Raw genomic sequence first — 15917 nt, 5'->3', positions numbered from 1 at the left:
TACAGAAGACTTTTGAATTTACATAATATGGATACAGTCTTTTGATTCTTTGTGCTTTTTGACATACCATATTCATTACCCGTAGCATCATTTTACTATCTCAAGGTTGTTTATGTCTAACCATCCTTACCTATGTCTTGGCCTAAAATCTACTGAAAACTGAAAAATCAAGAGTACTTAGAAAAGACAAAATAGTAAATGAAAGTGTTATTTAAAAGCAGAATTCAATTATTTTTTTTTTTTTAAGGAAGAGGAAGTTCAAAGTATTAACTCCTATAGTTACAGAAATTCGACCCCAAACTTTCTGGTCCTATAATACATAATTCATGCCTTTTTCCTTTTCTTTTCTTTCTTTTTTTTTTTTTTTTTTTGCCTTTGTCTTTAAAAGAAGGAAAACTCCATGCTACAAAGTTCAACAATGACAGACTGATAAATTTCTATTTGCTCAAATAGTAAGTCTACTAGTTTATTTTTTTTGCTAAAGAATAGATAAAAAGTTACACTAAAAAGTAGGTGATACTACCACGTAGCTTCTTTTTCTGTAAATAATTCTTAAGGAGATAAAGTCAGATGATTCAGAAAATATGGATGTCACTGGTGCATTTGTGAGGTTGTGTTTGCCTAAATTTTATTCCTAGTAAGTAGTATGGTGGTTCTTTCTGCAAGGTCTAGAAAGCACATACAATTATTACAAATTATTACAAAAATTATTACAATTATTATCAGTAATCAAGTTTATCATTTTCTTGAGCATCTAGGCTAAACTACTAATATCAGGAATTGATTTTAATATACAAACCAAGCCCAGAGGGAAGTTGGGATATAGTTGTGAGTGGAATCTGTTCCTGAAGAGGTGGGCAAATTTTCACACGAAATAGTCTGGAGCAGGAGAAAATTATGGATTGGGGGAGGGGGGAGTACAATATTCAATGGGGGGAATAACAGGGGCAGAAGAACGTCTTGACTGTAAGGCTGAAGAGGACGAAAGGAACTTTAGAATAGAACAGGGAGGAAATGGGAAACACTGGCCATTGTAGAAGCAGAATGGAAAAGAGGGAAATTTATAGGGATTTTAAGAGGAGACTTTTAAAAAATTAAGAAGAGGAAGTAGTAAAAGTTAGAGCAGAACTTTAGAGACACAAACCTTGAGAATGATGGATGTGACTGAAGTTTCTGAGATAGTGCTTTTAAAACAGCCTTGATCTTGTTCCCTGAATCGCTGACTGACTTGAGAGCAAAGTCGCCATGTTCCCCTCGCACTTCCTCACCCTGGATTCCAAGTCTTCTGCCTTGGCTTCCATGATCTCTAGAGATGGCTCTGCAGAAGGCTGCTGGGGCCTCTTTCCTAGTCCATTTTTCTCACTCGTGTGACTAGCGACGGCCACAGGTGACTAGCAACAACCAGGGTTGTCTCCTCTGGTTTCTGTGGTCCTCAGCTCTGCTGTTTCTCCTCCCCGCTGGCAGTGTGCTCCTTCCCTGGGCCTCCCTCCTCCTTCTGCTCTCTCAGCTTGGGCATCTCCATCTCTCCCCGAAACTCTTTCACATGGTATCTCACAAGCTGTCAGGATGTCCGCACCTAGGTGAAGACAGGCCTAACTCTGGGCCTTACTCTGACTTCTTTCTCAGGCTCCACCCTCAACGCTGGCCTGCTAGACTCTGCTGGGATTTCCCACTGGTACCTCAGACTTAAGGGGTTTGAAACATAGTTACCTCTCCATCAGAAAATCTGCTTCTTATCTTATGTTCCCTAACTCTGCAATTAGTATCACTGTCTTCTCAGTCACCCAGGCTCAAAAAGATTGGTTATCTTGGCTTTCTCCCTCTTTGCCTCTAGATTCAAATACAAAGTCATTCTGCCTTTGCAATATCTCTCACATTCATTGACTGTCATTGTCACCACTCCAGAGAAGCTTCTGGGACAATAAGTTTCTTCTTGTTCTTTTGACTCCGATATCCATGGGATGCATTGTTAGTATAATATGGATAAATACTTACTGAATTAATAAATACTGTTAACATTCATTCAGTCAACAGTTATGGAGTGCCTGCTCTATGCTAGACAAAGGTCAGTGGAGATAGAGAGAGGAGAACAAAAGATTCCTATATTAAAAAGGAATATCAAAGGGTGCCTGGATGGCTCAGTCCTTAGTGTCTGCCTCTGGCTCAGGTCATGATCCCGGGATCCTGGAATTTAGCCCCGCATTAGGCTCCCTGCTAAGGGGGACTCCTGCTTCTCCCTCTCCCACTTCTCCTGCTTGTGTTCCCTCTCTCGCTGTGTCTCTGTCAAATAAATAAATAAAATCTAAAAATAAACCCCCAAAACCAAAAGAATATCAAGTCTTTCTTTAAAAGGATTCTGAGTTTCTGATCTGCTAACTTCACATAAAAAGAATGAGAAATATGGTTTTATTTGTAGAGAAGTGTAGTAAAGAAGAGTTTGTTGATGGCAACATCTATTAAATAATGACATAGGATATTACAATTGCTTAGAGTCTCCTTTCTTGAGTATCTTTAAGAACAAGATATGTTGATTATTCATAAAATAAGTGCTAGGTTCAGGACCAAAACAAAATCATGCTAATGAGACTCAGTGTACCTACTGATCCATTTACTTTAGTCTGTCATGTTTCAGCTGGTTTTCACACTGGGATCTGTGAGTGACCTCTGAGTACATTTGCTGGAGGCAAAGCCTTCCATTTTCTTTGCCTAGTGGTAGCCAGAGAAGGATGTGAATATTGCTCAAAGAGAAATAAGTGGCTTTAAGCCTCTGTTTAAAAATCCTAAGTTTTTGGTTTGAATGCCGTTTTGAGTAGTTCATTATTGAAAATATACTTCTGCTTTCAGAAAATGCCCGAGCTCTTCATCAAAGGCAAGCTGCTGATTGCTAAGGGAAGGATGTGGTACAAGAGCAAGCCAAGCATTGATTATAAGAAAAGGGGAAGGCTTCCAGCTAGTTAATGAAGCAAACTGCTAACAGTTTTCGGGTTGGAAAAAGCGATCAAGGACTTTCCTTTAGACAAACAGCGTCATTTGATTGCTCTCACTCCCTCGTCGTCAGAAGGTTTGTGCAATGCCATGGGATGTTGTAGAAAGAGCCTGCATGGGATTTGCCCTCAGACCTGGGGTTGGGTTCGTTCTATTCACTTATTACTTATAAGTCCCTCAGCAAGCCAAGCCGATGGAGCCTCAGTTTCCTCACTTACAAAACAGAGTTAACAATAATCACCCAGTTCACCTGGTTATTGTAAAAACTTCCCATCTGTCAAAGAGTACCATGAGCTAAAAATATCTTAAATTATCTATGCAAATATTCAGTAATAATTAGAAGGGAGGTGCTGAGAACCAAAAGTTTACATTTTTAATTAAACCTAAGTCTTAAAACAAGTTTGACAGACATGAAGAAATAGCAAATAAGTTCATAATCGTACTCAAGGGTTTATTTAATTCTATCCTGAATACGGATTATTTTTAAAAGTAAATTTCAGTTTGCTCAAGCACTATGTTCTAAAATCCACTTGTAAATTAGTTTTTGAAATGCATGGCTTATTTTCCCACAGAACAATGCTATAAATGATACTTAAGTCTCCAGAACACCCTGTAAAGACTACCCAAAAGTAACTAAAATGTCAGGCTTTTGCAGTTTGGTCCAGGACCCTAGCCATTTTCTAGCACCTCCATGTAGCGTAAACTACAGGTTGGAGATCATTTATGCTTTTGCGGCTCCTTGGAACATGGGAAGAAGGACTTGTGGAACCTTGGATAGTGGCTGTGTCCTCTCCACATCCCCAGGGTATGATCAGAAGGAAATATGGTTGCTTGGAACATCCACAAACCTGTCTGCCCCCCACCCAGCGCACGTCATACTGAGGCCTTATCTACTCTCTATTCAACCTATACTTCTGTCTGGATTGTGGTGAGTCCTTGAAAATAAATTCTTGAAAAGAGTAAGACTCATGTAAAAATCCCATCCACTCCTGCTGCTTCTCTGGGGACTCTCTTCTTCCATAAGGAGATTAAAGCCATTAGGGATGTCTGTCACAGATCCAAGAAACTCCAGGTAATGTGGGGAGGGGCCAGAGGAAATAAAGGGCTTAGGATGTTTGCTCCCTCTCAGAAACTTCCAGGGTGGGAAACCCCTTTCCCTAGCACAGGCCAAACAGACACATGGAAGTTTGTAAATTAGAATTCTCCTTGTAATATTCCTTCACTGCAAACTCTTGTGTTATTTTAATAGAGGGGATATATTTGCTTTTGAAAGAACACTAAAGTGAAGAGCAGACTTGTTAATCCCTGATCTAAGACAGATACCATTTTGATGTCTATAATAGTCCAAGTGGTGAGAAATACCTTTTTTTCTTTTACCTTTTTTTTTTTTTTTTTTGGTGAGAAATATCTTAAAAGAGTTCCATGGTGGGACAAACAAGCTTGTCATGTATATATATAACATATATATACATATATATAATATATATGCTAAATGTATATATATATTTATGGTTTCATGGCTTTAAATCAATAGACATAGAAAAGTCTGAAAAATGTGTATGATTAGAAATAGCTAAGTCAATATTTTCAGTTTGAATGATATTATAGTGATGCCTAAATGGTAGAAGCTTCCAGTCTCTCAGCCCCAAGGTTGTAACAGGGTTGCCACCTGTGGTTGTGCAGTTTGTGGACTGAACAAAGGAAGATCGACTGGGTATTAATGATGCTGAAATCCAGTGACGCACTCTGGCACAGAGGTAAGCTGGAAGGAAGAGACACCTTCATAATATTTACACTCAAGTGCCCAGTGTGCTAGCAACTATCCTGTTGGGCTATCATCAAACACTATATTTATCCACCCACCTGCCAGAAGAAAAAAAATTGCAGCCAGAGGATATCTTAAGGGAATTAGTACAACCAACTCCATTAATCCATGTTTATTATAAAGTTGAGACTTTAGATGTTTATTAGCGAAGGAGAAGGGAAGCTCATCCTTACTGAGAACCTATGATGTGGTAGGCACTGTGCTCCCCTGTTAGAGTCTGCTGCAGTTCCTCAATCAAAATGGGGAAAGATAGTGGAATGGAATACAAGCAGATAATAATTACATTTTAAATGCTAATGCGTTAAATTAGCATACTTTTTTCATAGAATTTGAAAATTCTTTATCTTATTTGTCACAACAGCTCGATGAAAGAGCTGATGCTATCTACATGTGACAGGTAAATTATAAAAATGTTAAATGCATTAGTAAAGATTTAGTAATGCATTAAACTGTAGTGTCCAGACCCTTAATCCTGTGCTCTTCCCATTGTGCCCGTAAAAGGCAGATTTAAGTGATGGAACTCTGTAGGCTGAGTTCTGGAATAGAAAGCAGTGTGTGGAGCTGGGGTTGGTGGAGGAGGGGTTGACATTTGAAAGAAATTAAACTTCGAACTGTAAATTTGAAGTTAACAGGTATAATGTTAACTACCTGAAAACCATACAAACAAAAATGGAAAACAGCAAGGAATGTTCTTAAAACCCAGGGAGAGAACAGAGGACTCTCGGAACATTTTATGTAGCAAGTATCTTAAGAAGGAGGCCCTGCCAAGGTGAGGCGGGAAAAGTCAGAAAAGGATAGTCACGGATTCAGTCTCAGTGGGAAAAGGAGGGCCAGACGTTAAAAGGAATACATGCATTTAACAATGTGAATTATCCTTCCAGGATATTGTAAGGAACAATCATATTGAACCTGGCTCAGCAGATGGTAACGTATTTGTTTCCATAGGCCAAAAAAACCTTAAGATAGCTTCATGGTTATGAATACAATATGCCCTTAAACATCCTGGAGCGTGGAAGGCACCACAGTAATACATAACTCCCTCGGAAACAGAAGCAGGTTAGCCTTTCGGCTGGTGTATAAATTCAGTTCAGCGTGAACAAAGACAGGCTTAGTTAAATACAACTTTTGATTAATTGTGAGTTGAGTATCTTAACCAGATTTATCAGAAACCTGTGTCTTTATTCAATTTCACTATGCCCTTTCTTCACAGCATTTATCATTCTGTCCGTCCGTCTGTTCACCCTCTCATCTGTCCATCTTCAGTCCTTCCACTCGCCCGTTTTAGCCTCCACTTATCCTCCAGGTCATCCATCCTTCAATCCATACCTTCATCCAGTCAACCGTCCTTCTATCCATCCATCTATCCACCCAATAATCCCTTTGTTCTTGCTCCTCAGCTAAGTTAATCGCCTGTGGATAAAGAGGTATGAATACACAGCACCGGAAATCAAGATGCATTTAGGTGTGCGATTTCAGGCGAGTTGGGAGATGCATAATTACATCATTTATTATAGTCCTGGTAGCACACCCCCCCCCCCCCCCGTTAGTTTATCATGTTGCGGCTCGGAACTAAAGCTAATCGGCTGTAATGATCAAGCTTAATTTAATAACGTTTTCTGTTGGCCATTTGCATTACTTGTATACAGTTATGGAAACCGCCATTTCAGTTTCTGAAAGTACATTAATCCATCCTACCTGTCCCGATGAAAGCCTTCTATTATTCATTTTAGAGAACTTCTACTCACTTCTGCGCTATTTGAGGGACATATTTGTTTTCATTATTAAGCTTCATGGACAGAAATACTTTCTCCTTTTGTATAGTGCTTTACTGTTCAGAACACTCTTTTTTAGATCCATCATCCTTGATTCTCAATTAAAAGCCAAACTCAATATTTTGCATATGTTTTGCTGCAGATCTCATTTCATCTCAGGTGAGCCCGCCAACAACCCTCACCCCACCCCCGCCCCCGCCCCCGGGACATGCCCCGGTGCTGTTTTCATTAACTTTCCCCTGGTGTTTGTTTGGATATTCAGATGATGATGAAGTGGTTGTTGTTCTCATTATTCCTGCCTCAGGATGTGGTGGACCACCATCTGCAGATGCCGTGTAAGTGATCATCTTGGCACTGACCCATATGCCACCTTTGTAGTCATGAGTATTTCATCCGAGAGATGCCATCTGGTTTTCACGGAAGCCGGTGGAAAAGTGGGGGTCTATGTTTTACCGCTGAGATGTGTGTTCAGAGAAAAAAAATGGAACGTTTTCTGTTCCCATCAGGGACAGAGCATCAGCTGTTGTGTTCTTTGTATCAAATTTTCTCATGGCGTAGACCTTCATTGTTAGAGTTGTTTTATAAGAGATGTTAGATGTTAGGACACCCCCTGCACTCTGCGGAGCTGGGCTGGGGTGCGGGTTGGGTGGGAGAAAGAGGGAAGAGCAAGTGTTCCAACCACAGAATCTGCAGACCTTGCATGATTTAGCCCAATACACCAATCCTGACTTTTTAGTTTTTCAACACCAAATACTTTTGGAGGTTTTCATTTCTATGTGTTAAAGATTTATTCAGAAATCATTTCAAGTTACAAAATAATGACAAGAACTGTGTAAAGAACTTTCATATATCCTTCACTCAGGTTCGTCCCTGGCTTACATTTTGGCACATGTGCTTTAAATATATTTATCCTATATATAGGATATATATGTCCTTTATAAATATTTATATATTCATATATATTTATATGAATTTATTTATTTATATATACATATAAACATATGCTTATATATATATTTACTAAATATATATATAAATATTTGGCACATATGCTATATATATATATATAGAGAGAGAGAGAGAGAGAGAGAGTTACTGTTTTAAAAACAGTCCCCCTTTTGCCCCGGAATACTTTAGTGTAGATTTCATAAGAGCAAGACCCTTTTGTACCGTGGTACAATGATCAAGTTCAGGAGATGAAAATTGGCATAAAACTACTGTCTAAGACACAGTTCATAATTTTAAGACTTAAAATTAGGGCTGAAGTTACAAAAATTCTTCACCATGCTTCTTCCCTTAATCAGGTTGGTAAGATTTTTTTATAGCCCTTCTTATCTTCTGGCCTCTTCCACTATGGAACCTTAATAACTTTTGAATGTCCCGTGCACGTGTCACAACTTGTAACACAAAATAAATACTATGGGGAACAAATAGACACACGCCACACGCTTGACTCTTCCTGAGTTTGTAGTAAGAATTTGTCCTTTGTCCTACAAAGTGTTTCTGAGATTTGGACATATGTCGGTTTCTTACTTCTCTCCTTCTCTTTTTGACCCCATGTATTTCGTGCAACGTTGCCGCTAGAGCAGGAATCGTAAATGCTTTAGTTTAGTTTAGTTTAGGTTTTTTTGGTTTTTGTTTTTTTGGTTTTTTTTCTGCCTTACTCTCTGGATTCTCTTCCCAGCCCTTGTTCAAGCAAGGCAGTCTTGTCTGTCACATTGTTTCTTCTTAATCAGAAATTCACCCCTCCTTCAATGATCAAGCTCCCTTCCCCATGATAAGCTTTTAGGTGAACAACATGTACTCTTCAGACTCTTTGGGAGAGCATCATTGATCTTTCAGAAGTCTTCAAAAAAAATGCATAGAAATAAGCATTATTTATAAAGGTATCTTTTTCATAATCAGTAACTATTCATCTCTTCTATTAGCAGGTTTATCCATCACAGAGAGGAAAACAAGCGTCTGAAAGTAGCTGGAGATTAAGAATAGCACAGGAAGCTTGATTTGGAGGTATATACATTCTCACCTAGTTCCTATTTCCTTATGAATTTTCTGGGCTTACTGTATTTAGTTTTATAATTTCTGTCCTGTTTCCACCACTAATTTATTCCCTTGCTTACTAATTTATCCAGATAAAGGTCTTGAAACTATAAAACATAATGATGATTCATTCCAAACACTATTTCTTGTGTTTACTTTACACTGACAATAACTAGTCTCATAGCAAAAAGAATGTTTTCCTATAAAATACCTTTTTTAAAAAAATGGTGAGACGTCAAGATAAAAGACCTCAGTTTGGCAGAGTAATTAGTTGGTCAACTGCTTTTTTTTTATCCCATAAATTACTTCTCTGTCAAGTGACAACAAATGTAATTTGAACTGAGATTAATTACATAATAATTATGCTTAACATAATTGGTTAAATAGAGGAATTTCTTATGAAATGGTAGATTCTTAAATTTATACAAATAAGACCAGATGGTGAACAGCTAGTTTTAATTAAATTAGGTTTGGTAATTATAGATGATTAATTTTAAATTTGACTCAGATTAGAAAGACTATATTAAAGAAATTATTTTTAGTTTTTTCGGTAGGATGATAATGTATTAGAATAACTATAAACCCTGATACCTGGGATCAAATTAATAATCCCTTAATTTCACTTTGATACATGACACTTTGGAAAAGGTTACTAAGAAAAACGGTAGCATCTTCTTCCTTAGAGGTCTTTGAGATTCAGTCAGACCTCATGAGCATAGGAGGTTAGGTGTTTTCTTCACAGAGAAGGGGGGCAGGGAGGGCAGCGGTTTTAAGGATGAAGTAAATGATTTCCGGAAGATATTTCTAATTCCTGAATGTGATGACTAAACCAGTATTATGACAGAATTCATGTTAATCTATCAGACCATAGAAAATTGTTTCTGAAAAGGATGTAAAAATCCCACAAAAGCACGTATGTGAGAGAAAGGGTTTTTTCTTTTTCATTCAGAAGGTATTTTCACATGGTTTATCATATGAACTCTGGTACAAAGAGTCTGTGAATTGCTTCTAACCGCAGGAGCCATGTGTCACTCATCTGTGAAAAAGTCTGAATCGAAAAGTGCATAAAAAGATAAACCTGACCCACTGAGGGGCCTGCCCCACACTAGGTAAGATTCATTTTTATTCTACATGGATAGCTTTTGATTATGTTTGTTTGTTCATTCATTCATTTATTCATTCATCAAATATTTATTGCATGCAAAGCTCTTTGTTGGCGTTATGGTTTTATTAGGCACTTGCTTTCAAAGGAAAAGACTGTTGACACAAAAGCTCACTTTCTGATCTCGAGTGTGTCTTTATGCTTCCAGCAACACAGAACTTCAGCCATTTTTACTACTTCCTTTAACAGGAAAGCAAAGCTAGACTTTAGCTCAAAATCAGCCTCATGCAGAAGTGGCCTGACTCCTCAGATGGTCTAAGGAGGAGCACAGCTGCTGAGGTGAGGTCTCTAAATGAAAGCACATGCAAAACCACCTGGTAGGGTCCTGCTTGTGGGGAGACAGGGTAAGGCTCCCTGACTGGCTGAGGGCCGCATCCCAGGGAGGCCCCACTGGGCAGGCTGGGGATTACCCTGGTTCACTGACTTGTGAAGGACTGATAACCAGCTGTAGCAGAAATTCAGTTTAAGAACCTACAGGAGTTTTAACTGGCCTGAGGCTAGAGGCCTGAAGCCAGCCAGGATAGCCTTTTTGTTTGGGGTTAGAGGCCCTTCATCTGCCAGATTATAGACCAGAAGGAGGCTTTCATGAACAGGAGATTAGAACAGAACTGTTAGAGTTTTATTTTTAATTATATTTTTCATGACACAAGTCATGCGTAAGTATTCTAGAAAGTTTATAAAGACCTCAAGAGGAAAAAAGAAGTAAAAAGGATTTTTTTAAAAGATTTATTTATTTATTTGACAGAGATCGCAAGTAGGCAGAGAGGCAGGCAGAGAGGAGGAAGCAGGCTCCCTGCTGAGCAGAGAACCCGATTCGGGGCTCGATCCCAGGACCCTGGGATCATGACCTGAGCCGAAGGCAGAGGCTTTAACCCACTGAGCCACCCAGGCGCCCCATAAAAAGGATTTTTAATCCCACCATTTAGCAGTTACCACTCAATGTTTTGGGGTACATCCTTCCAGATATTTTTTCTATGGATATCTATTTTTATCTTAGAAAGAGTGTATTCACAAATGCCTGTATTTATGAATACACTCTTTTTTAAACCAATTTTGTCACTGGATAACATATTGTGAGCATTTTCCTGAGTCAGTATATTTATTTCACCTTGAACAATCACTGTGAGGGAAGCATGGTGTTGCATAATATGACCTGTGGTTATTTGGCCCATCCCTTATTTTTAGACATTAAGGACTTTATTTTCATTTCTTTCTTTCTTCTTCTTCTTCTTCTTCTTTTTTTTTTTTAGCCTGGTAAACTCCCTTAGTCCAGCGTTGCTGAGTTTCTGCCCAGAGAGCAAGGGCTAGTCATCTAGAATTGGATAAGTCTCTGGGTGGCATTCATGAAAATAGCAAATCTGAACTCTAAGTCTTCCCTTCTGCATTCATTACTTTCTGCACACTTGCAATTGTCAGTGATTATAGCTTATTCTTACCAAGTAAATTTTAGGTTAACTACCTTGTGCAGACATAAAATAACACCCCAATTTAATCCAGTAAACTATAATAATTAATAAACGATGAACAAAAGTTTATTGCAGGAAGGATGTCTTAGCTCAGTGGTTTCAAACCTTGGCTGCACATTAGAACCTCGTGGCGGGGCTTTGAAAAAATCCTAAAACATAGGCCTCACCCCAGTCCCATTAAACCAGAATCTCTGGGTGAGGGCCTTGGCACCAGTTGCTACTGTCGAGTTCCGTGGGTAATAACCACGAGAAGCTGAACTAGAGAACCACTGGTTCCATATCAGTTTCTGAATGTGAAGTTTCTTTTGACTTCTCTGAATCTTTGACTCAGATAATAACAAGAGGACGGTGCTGACCAGAAGTGGGCATTAGCAGCTGGAGAGGGCAAGTCCGATAGGATTGCTGCCTCCTCTGTCCCCTGAGAGGCAGGCTGGGGGTGCGGCCAGGCAGTAGCTGGGTCTGAATCTATGGGAGAAAGCCTGGCCTTGCAGAACGGAAGAGCGGTGCCCTTGAGGGTGACAACAGCGACACCAATGGCAGTAGCCTGTAGTCTTTGAGTCTCTGAGTGTCCCCAACAGCTCAGCAAGGCTGGCGTTGTGACAGACTGTAGGTAATAGAAAGTAGAGGTGAAGCATACACAGTTAGAGCCAAACACCCGCTTGCTGTCCAGGCTCAGCCCCTAAAGCTATGTAACTTCCAGAAACGTACTAAATTTCTCTGTGCTTCCATTTCTGCCCGGGGAAATGCAGATAATGCAGTTCCCTACCTCTCTGTTGGGACCAATAAATTAACACTGGAAGAGCTTTTAGGTAAGTGCCTGACTTTCACTCATCAAAATAGCAAACAACATAATTGTTCTCCACCAAAGGTGATGTTGTTCACTCCCCACCCCCCAGGGGACACTGGGCAATGTCAGAGATATATTTTCATTGTCACAATGAGGCGGGCGTTGGGGGATGGGGGGTGCAGGAAGGGACGTTACTGGCATCAAGTGAATGGAAGCCACAGATATTGCTAAACACCCCATGATGACCAAGTCAGCTCCCACTACAGAAAATCAGCTGTCCCCCAAGTCAGTAGTGCTGAGGTTGAGAAACCCTGAAATGGATGTTGGTTATTTTGCCTTTTGGGGAGGAGGATAAACCAGGCTTAGGGAGACTGGGCAATTTGTCTAAGGCCCTACACCTGGTGCGTGCTGGGGCTGGGACTTGAACCCAAGTCAGAAAAACCCAGAGCTATCTTTATCATGCTATGAGGATGTGGTCTATGGACGTGGGGCTTGGCTTCATTTCTAAAGTGCGGGCACTTCTCCTCATCCTGAGGTTTTATGAAGCATTTAGAGGTGGTGGCTTTGGGTTGACCAATGACAGTGTATGTGACAGAGAGAGGGATGCTGTGTTGGAAGTGACGGTCTTCACCAACTCTGATTGCCATCACCTCTTACCCTTTCCCCCTTATCAAGAAGACAAGGAAAAAGGTAACTAAACATAGTGGTAAAAGGGTGTTATAAATGTCATTATATGTTCCTTGGGATTGTTGGAAATGTAGGGATGCGTGTATGACGTCAAAAAATGCAGGGGATCTGTTCAGCTTTACCTTTCCCTGGAATCGCAAGCACGCTGCATGTATGTTTCTGTCCTAATGGGTAATTTAACAATTGTACATATTTCAATTTCTAGGCTATTTCATTCATTTTCTGGAAACTGTGAATAGACAAGAACTGTAATGAACAGGCTGATACATTATAGCAGGCATCCACAGTTCAGACAATTTAAAAGCCAGTGAAATTAATAAAAGGTACATCAAAGTGTGCTTTTTCAATCTGCTGGAGGAATGGGAAATTGCATAACACCTAGTGTACAGACTGTGATAAGCCAGCACTAAATGACAGACTTTCTTTACAAGTTCATGATCACCTCTGGGTGGCCGCCACGAAACTTATCAAATCCCTCTTAAAGCATCGTTTTTGGGGGAGATTTCTTGGAGCCGCTCTCAGGCTAGGACTTGGGCAAAGCTGCCCTAGCCCTCACTCCAGACCCATGTCCCCTTCGTGGGCATGCTCACTCAGAAGGGCTCTTTCTCCTGTTACACATCTCCTGGTACAAATCGAATTTTTCACCTGCCTTTTTGTGTGTTGAAAGCTATGTTCTCCCTGTGCCCATTTTTCAGTCATATCAGTTATATAAATCAACACATCTTCTTGGATTGATTTTCTTTGTGAGCCAGGAGCCATTCGTGCTGTTTCTGCTGGGAATGTAATTGGAGCTGTTTCACTGCTGAGTTTTTGAGAGGCTGTTTTAATTTCCATACAGTGGGTCTTCGTTCTTTCTCTTGTCCCAGATCTCAATCTTTTTCTATAGAGAATTGATTCTGCATTTGATATTAGCTTCATTTACAGTATAGTCTGGAGTTTCCAAATGCCAGACTTAGTAAGAATGAAAGGCAGGTACAACACAATAGTTTTCAACACTCCTGGAAGAGACATGATGCTTGAATACAGGAGTAAAATTACCTGTCTGGTAATGAAAAATTGAGAACACAGTGATCATTGCCTTTTTATCATAAAAATATGTAAAAAAAAAAGAAATATAACAATGCCACTCCATTGCAAAAGGTCTATGTCTTGTTAATGTGAAAAGAAAATCATATGCACACTAAAATGGAGGTATTTCATGGTGTAGCATATGCATTTAGCATGTTGGTGGTTGTAGATCAGTTACAAAGTATTAATCTAATACTTTACAGAAATTCAAAATGAATTTATTCAAATCTTTAGAGCATTACAAACTTTCTCCCCATTCTAGATCAAAACTAGAATTTAGGCATACTAGTTTAGTAGAGCAATACAAGTAGCTTTATTTGTCTTTACCCAATTTTTGCAAGGTAGTGAAAACATTATTATAAGGATGTTTCTAGGCATGAGTCTACTTGTTTTTATTCAATTTATGATAATTCAAAAATAATTGCCTTACAGATTTTTAAGCTGATTTTAATAGATACAAAGTAAGTGTTAATTTTATACTTAATAAATCAATTTGCAATTTGAGTGTCTTATATTAAGCCAGTTTACTCCATGTTTGAATACAAAAAGATTAAAAATGTCACCTACTGGAAAGTAAACTTACTTGAGCATTAAAGCTAATTTCAAATTTTTAATAGATTTATCAAGTTAATTGAAAATAATTTAACCTAAAATGTCTCATAAAAGCATGGAGTGTTCAAGACTAGAAATTTGAATTAAATTAAGTTAAAATAATTGTTAGTTTTGAACAAATGTGTTAAATTTTTGCATAAAGTTGGGAATGTTAATTTTAAATGGAGAAATTCTAGCCTTAAAAATATTATTATATAGTTGCATGCATTAAATACTAAAATTACCCAATGCACAAAGCTAAAAATTATTTTCTTTATGTAAAACATAGAAAAAACAATTTTTAATAAAATTTAAAACTTTTTAGTCTTAAATTATAACAAAATTATAATAAAAATGATTAGCTATAAAGCAAACTTTAGATAATGGGGCTATATTTTAACTAATAATGTAAGTCAGATTTTTAAATGATGTCCATGTTTGCTTGCGTGTCTGGATCAAGAGAATATGTGTAAAACAAACAAAATTCTTAAATTCAATCAATTGTAATTTTATTTAAATTCAGCCCTCTAGGTATGGGATGATGAAATATGTTTTACATTTAAACGAGATTCCCTATAGAACGACCCTTTATCTCCCTATGCTTTGTTACTTTCTCCCTGTTCTCTCTCTCTCTCTCTCTCTCTCTTTTTTTTAAAAGATTTTACTTATTTATTTGAGAGAGAGAGAGAGAAAGATAGCGACAGAGAGCGTGAGTGAGACAAGTGAGCACTAAGCAGGGACGGGGTCAAGAGGGAGAAGCAGGGAGCAGGACCCTGGGATCAGGACCTGAGCTGAAAGCAGACCCTCAACCCAGGGACCACTTCTTCCTGTTCTCTTGATTACCTCATTCCAGATAGGTGAGGTTTCCAAATCATTGAGATTTAACCATTCAATTGCTAGAACATCACCACTTGGCTTTTATTTAATGGAACTCCTTTTTTTTTTTAAAAGATTTTATTTATTTATTTGAGAGAGAGACAGTGAGAGAGAGCATGAGCAAGGAGAAGGTCAGAGGGAGAAGCAGACTCCCCATGGAGCTGGGAGCCCGATGTGGGACTCGATCCTGGAACCCCGGGATCATGACCTGAGCCGAAGATAGTCGTCCAACCAACTGAGCCACCCAGGCATCCCCCCCGCCTTTTTTAAAATCAAAACATAAAGAAAAGTACAGGAAATAATACAGCAAGCATTAATCTAGATATAAATCTAGATTTATTAAAGAAAGATCTTACAGATGCAGGCAAAGCCCATTTTGTACCTATCCCTATCCTGTTATTCCCCCGCTTCTCAGAGGCAGTCAGTCTTCTGAAGTCAGTGAGTATGTAGACTGCTCATATTTTTATGCTGATCCACTGACAGGCTAATATTTCCTACTGTATCTACATTTCTATGACCACCCTTTTATGTTGCTTTTTAAAAAAATATTTTATTTATTTATTTGACAGAGAGATAGAGGGCACAAGCAGGTAGAACGGCAGGCACAGGGAGAGGGCGAAGCAGGCTCTCCTGAGCAGGGAGCCCAATGCCAGGCTCG

General features: G+C 38.9%; 1 long non-coding RNA gene across 1 annotated transcript; it reads left to right on the top strand.

The window, feature by feature from the left end:
• Nucleotides 1-6865: 6865 nt before the first annotated feature.
• On the top strand, nt 6866-10064 carry LOC125102092 (uncharacterized). The gene is made up of 4 exons (XR_007128027.1): nt 6866-6917; nt 8514-8592; nt 9641-9731; nt 9974-10064. It is a non-coding gene; the product is annotated as an uncharacterized LOC125102092 (long non-coding RNA).
• Nucleotides 10065-15917: the final 5853 nt, after the last annotated feature.

Source organism: Lutra lutra, chromosome 6, assembly GCF_902655055.1.
Source record: "Lutra lutra chromosome 6, mLutLut1.2, whole genome shotgun sequence".
Lineage (NCBI taxonomy): Eukaryota > Metazoa > Chordata > Mammalia > Carnivora > Mustelidae > Lutra > Lutra lutra.
Note: the sequence above shows the minus strand (reverse complement) of the source record. Positions and strands in the feature narration are given on the sequence as shown.